We start from the raw sequence: 16,506 nt of genomic DNA, 5'->3' as shown, positions 1-16,506 counted from the left end.
TCTTCCCTTCCCTAATCCAAAAATGAGTCCACCGCCTGCCTGGCACTGTATGGGTATAGATTAATATGTGGTAGTTATGCACAGTTGCTTTAGTAAACCCAATTTAGTAATTAAGGTTCTTGTATATGTACTGGGATATTGTGTTTACTTGAACTTGTATTTCAATGCAGAAGCCTTACTAGCTGAATGACCAAATCAAGTAAATGAGTTGTTGATGGTTGTTTTGTTAAATTTGTAGAGCTCGGCCTAATTGTATTGCTGCAATATTTCATTGCAGATCAAGTCTTGGAAAGATGCTTATTTTCCTCAGTTTTTGGAACTGGATCGTAGAGTCGTTCTTCCAACACTAACAGAGGTCACTTGTCCTTTTCCAAGAGATAAATCTTCATTCATTGATGATTTTGTGCATGTTTGTCACTTACACCCTTGGTTCCATCTCCATACAGGAACAATTCTCATCACTACCTGAAGCAAAAGCTAATCAATACAAACGCAAAGCAGATTTCAAGAAATCAGTCAGAAGGATACTGAATTTAATGTTGTTGCAAAAGAGTGATGTGCACGAGGGTTGGAAGGTGGATCTCCCCAAGTATGAAAAACAAATACATCATTTCCTGCCTCTTCTTGAGAGGAATAAAACTTGCCAAGCAAAGATGAATACATGATATCAGTTGCAGAATTGTGAAGAGCAGACTAAAGTCATCAATTTTACTAGCAATGCTTCCCAAACCAGTGGTGGTAATAAACGGTAGGTAAAAGCGATATTAAGATCAACTCTGCAGCAGCAGGGTGGATCTAATAGTGTGAACAAAGTGAAGCGAGTTTTCAATCATATAGGGTCGCGATCTGAATCACTACCATTGGGTAGCATGGATGGCGGTTGCATGTCATTTGAGTGTGGGGCCTCGGAATCTGGATCAAGCAGTGAGTTAATAAACTTTAAGAGGCAGAAAGCACAGGTATAGCTCCTGCTATTTTGTGTGTTGAAGCCACTTCTCGGCTCCTGCTATACCAACAACAGAATAAAATGAAATGGAAATTTGAATAGTTTTCCACTTTTTGGTCCTCCATTTCCATGGTGTCGAATAGTGAGCGGCTCATGGACCTTCCAAATACCAAGGCTGCAGTAACTTTGGAGCTAAAGTAAGGCTTAGAACTCAATCAGGAGACAAGTGATCTCTTGAGAAGGCAAATAAGAAAAAAACATACCTCTGTGACTATTTAGAATTTATATGGCCTGCTCGACATCACTGTTTAATATATCACGAGACTTACTTCACATGAATGCAGTATGAAGAGCATAATGCTTGAAAGCACAATAGACATACTCACTCTCCGAATTAAAGCAAAGTAAACGTTGAGCCAAAAGTGAAGCCCCAAATCAGATATAAGGGAAAACGATTCCATTGATTGTAGCACTGGCAAGGTAACGGTCCACAAATCATACATGTCATGGTTGCACCAAAACATCATATTTTGGGTTGGCTGGACCAAATCAACATGATGTCAGTTTATTTCCTAAAACCTAGTTTTCTATGTATCTGCTTGCAACCTTCTATTTTTTTTCATGTTTGATCCAGGCAATGGTTGACAACAATGTGACATCATTGTCGCTTAACGTAAAGATCTTGTAGCTCATGATCATGGAAGCGAGGCTCTGAGGCAAAATCATGTCATTGACGTCATTAAATGCTTTCCCTACTTACACCAGCTTCACATACTGTTCAGTTGAAATTATCCGACTATTTGTTTCTACCACCTTAGGTGTTACTCTCTATTCATCCTTATGTTGAGTTCTACTCAAAATTATTTATTTGCCACATCTGGCATCATTTTAAGTCATCGATGAGCCTTGTTCCAACCAAGCCGAACGGCAATCCAGTTGATAGTACGGGTGAGTGGATTAATAAACATCTCTAGCTAGTAGTAGTGAGAAACTATCCAGATAACATAGAAGATGTTAACTTTGCCATGTTCTTTATTTGTGCATGAGTGCTCTACTTAATGGAGTTTCATATCCCTTCTAGCTGGCACAGAAGATGGACTTCTAAGGAATCTAAGCCTATGGATGTTATGAACAGACTATCTCCAAATGCTCGGATTAATTTTAGGGATCAGAGAGAGATGAATATATTACATATGTGTTTGTTTCGACAATATTTCGACACAAGATGTGATGGATATGCATATAGTTGAGTCAACCCGAGTCGAGCATAACTTGTGTGTTGAAACCACTTCTTGGCTCCTGCTATCTTGTGTGTTGATGCCACTTCTTGGATCCTGCTATAGCAAAAATCCAGGAAGCATGTAATGGAAATTATCAATAGTGAATTGTTTGTACAGGAATCCAAACCAGCAAAAAAGATAAACTTAAGTACTTGCAAAATGTGCAACAATCATCGAACTGGAAACAGTTGTGAAAGATAATGGCATGCTCATATGCCAGGAGAGATACATTAATATTGTTAACAGCTTCCCTCTCTCTACCTGTGACTGTAAAGTTTTTTTTAACGAGGCAAAAGACTTGCATTTTCATTCATTAAGAAAAGAGAGAATTGCCCTGTTAATTTGTAGCAAACAGGGCGGAAAACTGAACTGTAAAGGTTGGAGTTCATCGTCTGTTTTAAGTTATGAATCGGATGAAACAAAACCATTTCTATCTCAAAGATATGTTTCCTCTTAGTGATCCTCCAGTGTCTGGGTTGTCAAGGAGTGAGTAGCTAATGGATCTTCCAAAACAAAGGCTACAGTAATTTTCGAGCAAAAGTATGGCTTACAACTCGATCAAGGGGCACAGGTGATCTCATGAGAAAGCAGAGGAAGGAAGAACATACCGACTTGTGTCGAAGCCACTTCTTACCTCCTGCTATCTTGTGTGTTGAAGATATTTCTTGGATACTGCTATAGAAGTATAGAACCAACACAATAAATGAAATGGAAAGTACCAATAGTTTTCCTCTTGGTGATCCTCCGGCGTCCAAATTATCGAAGTGTAAGAAGCTTATTCCTGGTTATGATTTTATATATCATAAAAGTACATCGTAATAACAGAACCCTATTACCTGTGTATTTTCGAATACATGGAGTAATGATTCTGGCCGCTGGGTGTCAGCGGCGCAGTCGCCGTAAAAAAAATCGAGCGTGGAGGAGGAAGAGAGAGGTCGTCCTTGTGTGAGACAATGGTGCTGATGCAGTTCTCGGCGCCATGGCGCGGCCCCCTACCTCCTGATGCACCCAGGCCCTGGATGCACCCATCATCGTAGATCTCAGGCCGCACATGGCGGTGATTCCTGGCTGGCGGAGGAAAGGTGCCATCTTCGCAGGGAGTCAGAGGCGTGGCAGTGGTTCCTTGGCTTCTCTGGACGGCGAGGCGCAGATGGATACGCAGAGCAGATGCGCGGCGGTTCCACTGATTGGGGCGGTGGTGGTGGAGGTAGTAGGTAGGAGCAATGGATAGGGAGGGTCCTGGGATGGTTCGGGGTCGGCAGGCAGGAGGCGGGAGGGATAAATCAGGAGATGGGAGATGAGACTGGCAGGTTGTGGCATAAGTGGAGGTCGTGCCGTGAGAGTTTTTCTTCTCCTGTTTTTTCACGGTTCGTTGAGTGGGGTTTTCCTCCTCAACCTTTTTCTGCGTGGGAATCCGACGAGAGGAGGGAGATTCTGCTTTAATAGTAGAGATAATATTTCATGAATGTGGTATACACTACACAAAACTCATGTGGAACATACAAGAACAGCTAGGTACTCATATAAGAACAGTTTAATGCTCGAACACCCCAATAATTTGGGTGATCCAAATTATTGGCCGTCATCCAAAGATACACCCACGCACACGGTCAACAACCAATTTTTTGACCGTCCAAGCATGCACGTGCAGTTAGCTAGTGGAGGAATAACCGGATCAAGCCAATGTGTGTGGCTGGCCGTGGGGTGTGCATGCATGGCAGGAGTGGTGCGCTTGTGTGCATGCTAGCTAGGTAGTTAGTGGGTCAAAGTAGTGGCGTGAGTTTAGGTGGCACTGGTGCTGGCCGTGTGTATATATAGTTTGCATTGAGTAATAGAAAAGGTAGCCGAGAGGGCTGGGCAAAAAGATGTAACACTTGTGATTGCCAAGGAAGTGCCTGACAGCAAAGCTGGCTGGTTTTCTTCCTTGGTACATGTGTGTGTGTGTGTGTGTGTGTGTGTGTGTGTGTTTCCCTGGTGTGTGTGTCCTCGTGTTCATCAGAGTGTTCTTGAGAGTAACCATGAGAAGAAGAAGAAGAAGCGGCGCTGCAGAGAGAGGCGGCGCCAACAAATTCTGAAAGTAATATTGGAGATCCAAATTAACTGAATTATTAAGGAATAGATTTTCTGGTTAATTTTTTTTAGCAAGAATGCAACTTGTATTTCCGGTGCCATAGGGCCGTATATAAAAATCCGTGGTTCACAGGCCGCCTGGGAGACTTGCACAAGCGTGCGCCAGTGGTGAGACGGAGCAAGCCCGCAGTCGCATGACAGGTGGAACAAGGCCAGCGGAGGATGGAGCGAGACAGCATGGGGTGGTGGCCTCCTGGATCGGGTGGCGGCGGCCTCCTGGCAGCCACCAGGCAGCGGCAACCTGGCAGCAGGGTGGAAACAGCGGGCAAAGGGAAGGGCCAGCAGCCGGCGTGTGGAGATGGGGCTGATTCGTGAAGGAGATGGGTGATGGCGGAAGGTAATGGCGGCAGCTAGCAGGGCTAGCAGCAGCAGCCACGGGAAAGAGATGGCGGCGGTGAGAGAAGAAATCAGCGGCAGCACGACGGGATCTTAGCACGAGTTGCACATGCGGAAAAATACCTAGGCATTAATATTATGTTTGGAAATATGGAACTTGCATTTTTCAAGTGGGCATAGACCAGTATGTATATGAAGAAAACCCTTTATAGAATGGGGGAAATACAAAGGGACACATGGCTCTAATATACCATGTCATAAGAAGATGCAAGTGCTAAAGAGACATAAACTCTAATATGGTTATAAGAAATATTCAATTTGTATTTTCAGGTGGGCATAGGTCAATATAGAAAACCCCTTTATAGAATGGAGAAATTACAAAGGGATACACAACTAAATATATATAACTCTAACCGATTTCATGAGGAACAAAATTTGAACTATTATTATATAATTATGTAGCAGACAGGAGACAAGGATAGAAACAACACCACCTTTCTGTGGTACCATTTTTTAATGTAATATGGCATTACCAATTTAATGTAGTTATGCCACAGTGAGAAACCATAAGTCTGCTACCACAAAAGAAAAAGGGAAATTAAAGTTTCATAAGATGAGAATGTACCATCTTCAAGGCTTATTTTCGCAGATGTGGTTACCGACCTTCTAGTCTTAAACCTTGAGCTGATGATGCAACATAGTTAGGAAAATCAAATAGAAACAAATGAACTAACTGATCAAATTGCTTTAGAAATAGCATACCAGTAGGAAAATGTTTGACGTATTGGATCAACTCCCATAGGCCCAAGCTGAGAAATAAATGGGAATATTAGTTCCCGGAGCTAATAACAAAATGTTTCAATTTAAATCAATATACAGTATTCATAAATTTACTATGCTAAGCATGTAAAAGGATACACAATGCGGATTCTGCACGTATCCTGCACATTCTTCAAACAACTCAGGGGTAAATTAGAACAGCCCGGCTTAGTTACTAAATCTATCATTTATTATGAGGAAATTTTGTAAGTTCTATCACTAATTTACCTCTATTCTCCATGCATCAACCTTGATACTAACATCAACAGCCTGGCGTTCTTTAGATATCTGCATGAATGAAAAGAACAAATCAACAATCAAACTATTGCAATGTTGAAAAATAACATTACAATGAAAAATCTAGAAGTTTACGAACCCAAAACTCAAAGTGGAATAGGTCATGTGATGATTTTAGGTGACATCTTAGGCCCTAGTATATATCACGAGAATCACAATGTCAGATGTGTGCCTTGAGAAAGTGTGCATAAAAACTATTCCCATAAAAATAAATAAGAAAGGGTGGATAGAGTAATAACTGTTCCCAAGAACAAGCCAGCAATAAGCAACATTTGAATAAATAACAAATGTGAAGTGTGAAATAACAATTTTTTTTCCCCAAATGTAGTAGATGACACAGATCCCTAGCCTTAGCAGCAATAAGCAACATTTAAATAAATAAACAAGATGCAAGTTATCTTCAAATTTTACCTTGTAGCTTCCACACTTTACGAAGCAAAAGGGGCAAGCAAATCTTCAGTGACTCATAAGAAGGGATCAATATAAGAATCATGAACTGAACAACAATATTTAACTTCAACAACAAATATTATGCAGTGGTGCAAAACTGCACATAGGTAACCGCAAAGCATTTAACACAAGATCATTGTGATTATAAACATTCAAAGCATGATGGCACATAAAAAAAAGCATTAATATCGTCCCCGTCTTAAGTTCTAAGATCAAATTCAAAACCATTAACAGCATAAATTATCCACTATGTTACTTCCTTTTGTATTGATACCCTAATATTCCTATAATGAATATATTCTCAACATTTTTTACCTCGCTACGGCACCATAACTAATTGGACAAAGTAATTAATAAGATTACTTACCCCCATAAACATCAGAAGCTTTCAACCAATAACATGCTTACCAAGAATCTTAGCAAAATTTAATTACTACCTTAGTTGCATACATATTGATATTATTATTATTATTATTAAAATCAAACATTTATACTTAGTTACACTAGGAAAAGTAGAGAACCTAGGGAAAATGTCAGTATATGATGCTAACAAATGTCGATGAAAATGAAAAATGTGCTAGCCCAAATGTTGTGTAAGAAAGAACCTTCAGTCTTTTCCATAGTATTGTTGTAATACGTGTAGTTGAAATGCACATTGCCAGCTCTTAATCTGGAGAAATATAAATAAATACTTTCTCATTTTATGATACAAAAATAAAAATGTGTTAACAAAGCTGAAACTTAGAGCAATCTGTCATGGTAAACTCTAGTGAAACACTAGATCGGCCAGGCTTAGTTCTAGGCTGACTATCCTGACCACAAAAGTCCAGGCTCACAAGCCAGATAAAACCAGCCTCGCTAGCCAAAGCCCCAAGTACAAACTCTAAGGATTAACAAAATTGTTTTTCATGTTGAGATATTTTTACTTGCCCTTTTACAAGTCCACATCCATGACAATTTTGAAAGGTATAGCTTCCATCCAATAACTCACAATTTAGTTGGAACCCTATAAACTTAGCTTTAATTGCGCACTAATCCTATTAATAAAACCCGTATAGTTTTTATCCTGCCATTATTACGTGATGGACAAATGGCAGAACAAACTAGCAACATGATCAGCACAAGTACATTTACCTTCACCACATGGATTTGATCCCCAAGCAACAGAATGACAGAACTAGTGGTATGAAAAATCGAGAAATAGAATTTTAACATGCCCACACTTGACCTCATAAACCGAGAAATCTATCCTAGTTGTTGGCTAATCATGGGCACTGCCGGCGGACTATATAAAACATCCATAAGGGCATAACATTTACTCGTTGTACAGAGAATTAGTGTTCATTATTTCCAAATATTATTGTGCATATTTATTGGTTTGTTTGTTATGATCACAGGGTTGAATATCCGTGGAATATCACACACACACACACACACAGTTGTTGTATGTATGTGTTGTATGCAGTAGAAACATACTAAATTCTTCAAGTAAATAAATTGTGGAGCATACACTTTTGTGGTCAGGTTTCATACGTAAACATGCACACATATTTGATATGTTACCGAGGACACATTTTTCTAAAAGATGTTACATCTCTCTTAATATAATATTCGGACCAAAACTGATATAGATTTCGGACCAGCTTACAAAGGTTCTGCTCTCTCTCTCTCTCTCTCTCTCTCTCTCTCTCTCTCGCTCCCTCCCTCCCTCCCTCTCTTTTGCGGGTTTGCACCATATCGTGTGCCCCACAAAGTACTTCATACTAAGAGTAATGAGTGTTGACACATACAAATATCCTATAGTACTTCGAATTGTATGGTGTGTTTATTTAAGGAAGCTATGGTGCTATGAAATTATTGTGTATCCACATGAGCTGTTTCTCGGGCTCGTTGTTTGCTTAAGTATTGCGTATAAGAGTAAGCTCATGAAGTCAGGATAGAGTACTTGTGTATCCATCCACAATCAGGAGGCGCTTGTTTTGTTACAAATTTTTTTGGTCCATATTGCAGAATTTCTAGAGATTCAGATTACCATCATCCTCGAAATGTAGCTTTTTTTTGCCGATCGCAATGTTGGAATTAGAATTATAATAGCACTACACATATGAGTAGAGAATGTGACTTCTTAATTTGTGCACCCAGGTTCATGTTTGTTTTCTACCACTGTGTGAGTGTTGATCATTCTGATTTTTATATGGCAAAAAAAGTAAGTAGGGTTATTAATGGTTGCTATGCATCTAATCTAACTTAGTTGCATCATTCATAGGCTAAAACTGCTCAATGATATATCAAATTCCATGGCCTCCCCTCTAATGTCACAACAATAGATAAAGAATGGGTCAAAGTTAGTTTATTGCATAAAGAACTTTCTAAGTTATGTTTCATCCTTCAGTTCATTCACAGCTCCAACACCACTTATCTAGTGCCATGAGACGCGTATACTGGTTTCTTCCAGGAAGGACAGACAATGTACCCTCCAGCTTGGTTCACCCAGAAAATGTTTGTTATCAAAGACGAATATGAGCATGCTTGCAGGGTAAATCACCATTGTATCTTATAAAACAATTCTAAAATTATCTCTCTCTCTCTCTCTCTCTCCCTCTCCCTCCCTCCCTCCCGCCCTCCCTCCCTCTCTTTTGCGGGTTCGCACCATCGTGTGCCCCACAAAGTACTTCATACTAAGAGTAATGAGTGTTGACACATACAAATATCCTACAGTACTTAGAATTGTATGGTGTCTTTTTTAAGGAAGCTATGGTGCTATGAAATTATTGTGTATCCACAGGAGCTGTTTCTCGGGCTTGTTGTTTGCTTAATTATTGTGTATAAGAGTAAGCTCGTGAAGTCAGGATAGAGTACCTCTGTATCCATCCACAATCAGGAGGCGCTTGTTTTATTACAAATATTTTTGGTCCATATTGCAGAATTTCTAGAGATTCAGATTACCATCATCCTTGAAATGTGGTTTTTTTTGCCGATTGCAGTGTTGGAATTAGAATTATAATAGCACTCCACATATGAGTAGACAATGTCACTTCTTAATTTGTGCACCCAGGCTCATGTTTTTTTTCTACCACCGTGTGAGTGTTCATCATTCCGATTTTTATATGGCAAAAAAAGTAAGTCAGGTTATTAATGGTTGCCATGCATCTAATCTAACTTAGTTGCATCATTCATAGGCTAAAACTGCTCAATGATATATCAAATTCCATGGCCTCCCCTCTAATGTCACGACAATAGATAAAGAATGGGTCAAAGTTAGTTTATCGCATAAAGAACTTTCTAAGTTATGTTTCATCCTTCAGTTCATTCACAGCTCCAACACCACTTATCTAATGTCATGAGACGCGTATACTAGTTTCTTCCAGGAAGGACAGACAGTGTCCTCCAGCTTGGTTCACCCAGAAGATGTTTGTTATCGAAGACGAATATGAGCATGCTTACAGGGTACATCACAATTGTATTTTATAAAACAATTTTAAAATTCATTCTCTACTGAAATGTCATAGCTACGCGCTTAAACAGTCTTCTGATCTATCTCAGGAACAGAGACATATAATATATGATAATGACCTCCTTTACAAGTCTGAGCATCCTCTCTGTAATATGATTCAAGTGTGGTACAACTACAAACTTGTTTTTTCAATTGTATGAATTCTATTGTTATTTTAGTGTTTTACAGAAATATTTTTCAGAAGAGAAAAAAGTGATTGTGCAACTTTATTTTGCTTCACTATTTAATTCTATGATTTTCAAAATCCCAGTTTCTCCGGTACTGTAACTTATGTATCAAATCAGACTAATCTTTTCTTTGTTTGCAGCTTGTATTTCGTAATACGGTCACAAGGATGATGTTATTTCCAACCTATTCATGAATCATGTGCATTTGCCACATATATTTAAATGGTCATGTATGGTTCATGGAAGCCATGCTAATAATCTAATGGTCAGTTAGAATGTTTTCGGAAATTTTATTTCAGGATATTTCCAGATATTTCTTCGTCTAAGAATATTGTTTGATAAATTAAACTATGATAAAGATGTACTTTCTGTTGTCCATAAAGTATGCTCAACTTGATATGTAGTAATGGATATGTGTGTCGCATGTGTGTGATTACTACTTGGATGGAAATGAGTTGTGTTTACAACATTATTACTCCCTCTGATCTATATCAATTGTCGCTACAATTATTATGGAAGCGTGATGACTACACTTGGGGCACAGGTGGGTTGCGCCGCATGCAGCACCGAGGACCTCCCCTTTGCAGCACCCCAACTCACAAAACCAGGCAGTCAGCAGCAGCACTGCTAGTGTTAGTAGCAGTTTGTCTACCGCTTGCAGCAGCAGAGCTCAGATGGCAGCAGTGTCTGCCATTTTGGAGCCTCAGGCTACAGTTTTGCAGCAACCGACTCGCAACACCAGCAATGCCATCATTCTGTCCACTGTGTTGGAGCGTCTATCTTTAGTTTTGCAGCGTCGACGGCAGACCTCGCGTCCATTGCCAGCAGACTTGCAGGAGCAGCAGCATATTCTTACAACCGCGAAGTGGTAAGCTTTCAGCAGCGGCAGCAGAACAGTGGTATTGCTTGCGTTTAGTGGCGACAGTGCTTGCAGCGACAGCGTGCAACAGTGCTCACGGCATCGTTTGCAGTCAAACAGCTGCGGAGATAGCAGGATGCAACATTGCTTGCAACGTGGCGATGGTGGAAGAAAACGAAGCATGCGATGCTCTTGGTCTGGAGTAGGGCTCACAGCATTTAGGGCTCAATTTATTGACTGAGACAATGGAGAGAAAAGAGAGGATAGGGGCAGACTGTGATGCGCTCGAATTGGAGGAAGGCCAATGGCGCCACGAAATTTCTGGAAATGGTAGGTATGTGGTAGACGAGTGGTAGACAAGGGAAGCGGCTGATGCAAGCGTTGGAACAGTTGGGTGATTGAAATCGTCTTTCAACAATGAATATGTTCATCTTCACCTGCTCAACTATGACAAACGTCCAGGTTTCACCCTTAGCTATATATAAAATCGATAGTTAACACCGTAAATATTCAAAATAGGGCCTGATGCAGCCTAAATGGTCCCCATATTTAGTTTTGACAATTGCCACACACATGGAGAAAATGTATTCATTGCATAGAAAAGCTCTGGCTCCACAATGCTAGAACTTACTCAGCCTTATCGAAAAAATCAAAATCAAAATGAATACCTTCAAACTAAACTACCTAAGGAAGAGAACCAGGCAGTAGTCGGTTGCCTATAGTGCAAGTATGCACGCTCACCCACCTGCATTCGAGGCGCAGGCTTTGCAGGATGGCTAATTTCTTCAAAGAAAGAAAATTCCCCAAGTGCTAGTGGCGATGGGTCAAGTTTATGTTCGAGAAAAAACACCTAAGGAATGCATGCGATTATTATGTTTAGCTAGAGATGTACTAGTGTTACCTTATTATACGAGGTAATGACGGAGTTGGGACATTACTGTATGAGTAACTACTATATGGGTTTTCACGGATGTCTCTTGCCCCAGCCTCTTGAGCAGATATGCCAACTTGGAGTTTATATGAACCCATGGAACAAAATAAAAAAACTTAGACAAGCTGCTGGAGCAACTGATAGGCAGTTTCCAACATAATCCATTGCCACACTGGATAACAACAGTTATTAGTCCCTTAAATATGGAAATGAGAGTAGATCAATAAATAAAGGTAGGAGACCGCTCAAAAAAGGTACAAGGATATCCTTACCGTAGCATCAACCTTGTGAGAGCAAAATGTCAAGCAATTGTCTTGCTCAAGAATTTTTAATGCATGCATAACAAAAGGAAATATAAGTAAGGTCAACATACAGCTGAAGCAACTAATTTCCACTACACCCCAGTAATAGTCTTCATTTTTCAATTTGTAAAACCATGATTGTGAAATCAGAGGAACAACTGAAGAAAAGCAGATTCGCAGAATCACTTAAGCTTACATACACTGAAGATTCCATCCTTTACTGATAATATTAATCTTGTAACATGTTCTCTTACCAAAGATGCAAAGTGCGCTACTTCTGATGTGGCAATTCACTGCCAGAACTTTTGGAAGGTGATTTCTAATTAAAGACAAGCACTACAATATTCTAGAAAACTAAAAGTACATGACATGTTAATCATCCAAATACAAGTGGCTAAGCTAATTTATTCAGTCTGAAACTTCAGGTCCTACAAAGGATTGTGCTTCATCCATGTTGGAATTCAGCCCAAAGGATCGATCACATCAAAACACACACGCACCGAAACTTTTAGCCAAGATCATGTATCGTGCCCTTGTTTTTCCCTTAATTTCTTTTCTCTTTTCACCCCTTCAATAAAAATCTCATGATGTTGCTCTGGCTGTGTATATACATACATGGGGGATGTAGTGGTTTCCTAGACCTACACGGACTCTAAACAGCCGAATCGAACTAACCTAGTACAGCTAGCCTAGTACTACACGACTATGACTCCTACTTGTACTACCACGTATATATCCTAGCCGACTAGTGATTTCCTAACGTGACATGGACTAACCAAAACCTAGTACTACTCAAAACTCTTGTTTTACTACTACACATGACCATGTATTCCTAATACATGGAAACTAACTTAACTACAACTTAGACACTAATCAGACTTGACACTAATCAAAATTATGCTAACAATCCATCCTATGGTTAACTACTATAGAAAAGTTATGGTACATAAATTAAGAACATTCAAGCTTAATACTATGGAGAAGTTCAATTAAAGTACCTCTAAGAAGCTTTGTCTCATTTCAACCATAGGAGTTAACTTCATGGTATGTCCCAAATTTAAAGTCGTCGCATGATTCTCGAATGACAAACGAAGTAAATTAATTGATACATTACCCCAGAAACATTTCCCTTCAAGGTCTATCAAAATGTATTAGTAAATAGTTGCACTCAACAATCCTACAAACCATAACTGCGTTCTGAGCTTAAAAATGTTGGTCTTGACACTTATTTTTAGAAGGAAAAGGTGTTATGGCTAGAAGCGGTACGTGTGATAATAAGGATCCTCCCCAAGCAGAAGAAAATAATCTAAATTAGTAATGCAGAGAGCATAGTATCCCCCCCTCCCCTGTAAAAATCTTGGCAAACAATGTTTAAAGATATTTTTTGGATCTCCTAACTAAAGGCAACCATACACATAGCCAATACTTTGCTTACCAGCACTATGTTCACAAGTTATCCATGTATTAAAGGAATCTCTTTGTGAATTATTAGTGTTGGTTTATGAGTATAACTGTGATACTAATGATTCTTTGAAAACAGAAAACTGTAACACTAATCTTTATGCAACAAAAGGTTCGGCATACTGTTGTCAGCTGTTTACCACCTGGAGATAGGTCGCTGCAAGGTTCATGGTTTGGCCCAAAATACAGACGTCAACTAGATTCGAATATACTATGAGATAGTCGTAGTTTGGCCATTGGTCTGGGTTTCATTCAAGAAATGGGAGTTTGGGAGAACAGTTGTATCTTCAACCACATGAATAAGCAATATAAGTTGCCAGCTAGCGAATAGCTCAATCCATTTGACTAATGTGTTGTGTAGCTAAATGTATCAAGTACTAATTTCTAAGTCCTACACACAACTGCATCTTGCGCTTGTTCTAGAAACTATTTAGCATCTTTCAAAAGAAATGAAACCAGAAGCTTACTTTGGAGAGCAGATCGTTCCAAATGGCCCCCGATGCAGTTGTTTTCACCAATATCTTCTCCAACTTGTCCTGCTGAAACTAAAGGGAATCAAAATGTGATGGCTGTGAAGAACTGTAGAACACACGGAATAACATATGATGCACATCATACCACGACTGATAAGGATAATGTTAAGGTTGAAAGCTCCGGAGGATGCTAAATTCTAGATGTCTGGAATTACAAATGTAGCTTTGGTGTGATCTTTACTACCAAATCCACTAAAAGTTGTAAGAAAATAGGCCCGGATGAATCGACATATGGGAGGGTGCTGTGCATAACATTTTGTCAATAATAAGAGATAATTTGGTACAAAATATTGATTGAAACAAAGAATAGGTATACTTACCCCTTCAAGTGAAATGTTACTAGTAGGTGTAGCTAACAATACATAAAGAGGGGAGATATTCTGGTCTCGACATGCAGTATTTGTACCTCGAGAAAGTGATACAGTTAGTTGAATCCTACATCCATAACACAAAATTGGTCAGCTTTTGCATGATGTAACACATAAGATTAAATTTCGATAGTGGTTAGTACTTGTAGTATCACAGAGATTACACATGAAAGAACTTAATTTCCTGGGCCTTGTTTAGCCCAGCTACCATTTTGGTGTATGTAGGGCAGCAACCAAGCTACTATTTCTTGGTCCTTGTTTAGCCACATTGCCATTTTGGTGTATATAGGGGCAGAAACCATCTAGCTCTATGTCAAATATTGCTAACTAAAAGTAGTTGCCCTACAATATCAATATAGTGATTATTCCTTGTTGAGTTGTGTCCTACATTGCCGCACCGAGAAAAAATAATACTCGACTTTGTGTACAATATTTTATAACATGTGTACATTTCGACTTACAGCTTGTATCGCATCTAATAAGCTCACTGTGTTGTATATGCTGCCATAATCTATAAATATATGATATTTAATTGAATGGAACAACATATACCAGTTACATGTTTAATTTGCTAGAATATTAATATGGTCACAATCTTGCAATAGATGTGGGATATAGTCATATGCTATCAATTAGCTCATGACTATTGCAAAGATGCATCGATTTGAAAATATCATCCTACGTGAGGATGTCGGGCAGGGCCACATCAGCGATCTGATGATATTTTCCACCTTAGTGATCTTTGCGCGGATATTTATTAATGCTTCCATGTGTACATCAATGCACCAAAAATGGGTAACACACAAATCTGGTGGAGTGTAACATTCTGAAAACCTTGGATCCCTATATATTCTACTTTTCACTAACTTAATTATGGTTGTTTACTCTACATTTCATTATCATATTTGTCTGAAATGTTATATAGCCAACCTAGGCATGTCATTAGGAATGGCAATAATGAATAAAATTGGCTACCAAATGACTAGACAAGCACTAACATTAATGATGAGGTGCATTACATTCTTCAAATTATTGGGCAGTCTCAGTTATGATCAGATCGATTCTACGATTTCATCATGCGCATTTACATTTTTATTTAATCTTTATGGCGGTAACCTACATTGGCTATCAGGTTCCATTAGGGCAAGCCTTGACCAGGAACTACTCAATTCATATATATTTTTGTTGAATAAAATTGATGTCATTAGATTCATATTCCAAAGTACTAGCTTTTTGTGGTTATGATTTTTTCTGATAAAAATGTACATAATAATAACGAAATTCGCTATGCATTTTGAAATGGAGGGAGTAATAGTGAAGTCTCTGATATGCTGGAAAAGAAAATACTTTCTGAAATGGAACAGTTAATCTTTTGACATTTGGATCTGAATCAGAACAATATTTACACATGTCCTGCAATAGATTATAGTCAAAGCTTGTAGTATACCTCTTCTTTCGTCTTGCTTTTATCATGTAATCAAGGCATCTTTGCAGGAAAGTGGGCTGCAAAGGTCAGTGAGACATCATTGTTACGTGATCACTTACATGGTGAAGGGTGTGAGTGAATAAGCACATGCAATCCGTGTCGAATGATGCCAGAATTATAAAAAGAAACTTACATTTTTAGCGGCTCGATGTTGAATAATATTGTACCACTCAACTGGTTTGTAGTACAACTTGAGACTTTCTTCTGAAGCAAGCTTCTCAGCTGGAGACAATTGAGGGCACATCTGGTTTGCGGACGAGATTAACGAAATCCGCACTTGACGCCCTGTACATAATTTGCAACAGCGTCAAATAAAGAAGATACAAGTAATATCTTTTCACTATTAATAACAAGAAAATCATTCACCATATTTACATGGTTGCATAAGATCAACTCAATTAGTTTCTAGAATCAGGATGCGACCAAACAGCGCAAATTAGATTTGAAGTGGGGAGTCATTAATTCATGGAAGTCAGAACTTTCCATATACTAGTATCTAGATGTGCGACCATTATATTTATCCATAGAGATTATCAACCAGTGATGAATCAATTAGACAATCACCATTTATTAATTTCCAGATATAAACAAGGTTAGCAACATATATACTTGAACTAAGCAACCATT

General features: G+C 38.9%; 1 pseudogene; it reads right to left on the bottom strand.

Annotated features, from left to right (window-relative positions):
- Positions 1-418: 418 nt before the first annotated feature.
- On the bottom strand, positions 419-16,123 carry LOC125534718 (polycomb group protein EMF2B-like; annotated as a pseudogene).
- Positions 16,124-16,506: the final 383 nt, after the last annotated feature.

This window comes from Triticum urartu, chromosome 2A (genome assembly GCF_056163025.1).
Source record: "Triticum urartu cultivar PI428250 chromosome 2A, HENAU_Tu73, whole genome shotgun sequence".
NCBI lineage: Eukaryota > Viridiplantae > Streptophyta > Magnoliopsida > Poales > Poaceae > Triticum > Triticum urartu.
Note: the sequence above shows the minus strand (reverse complement) of the source record. Positions and strands in the feature narration are given on the sequence as shown.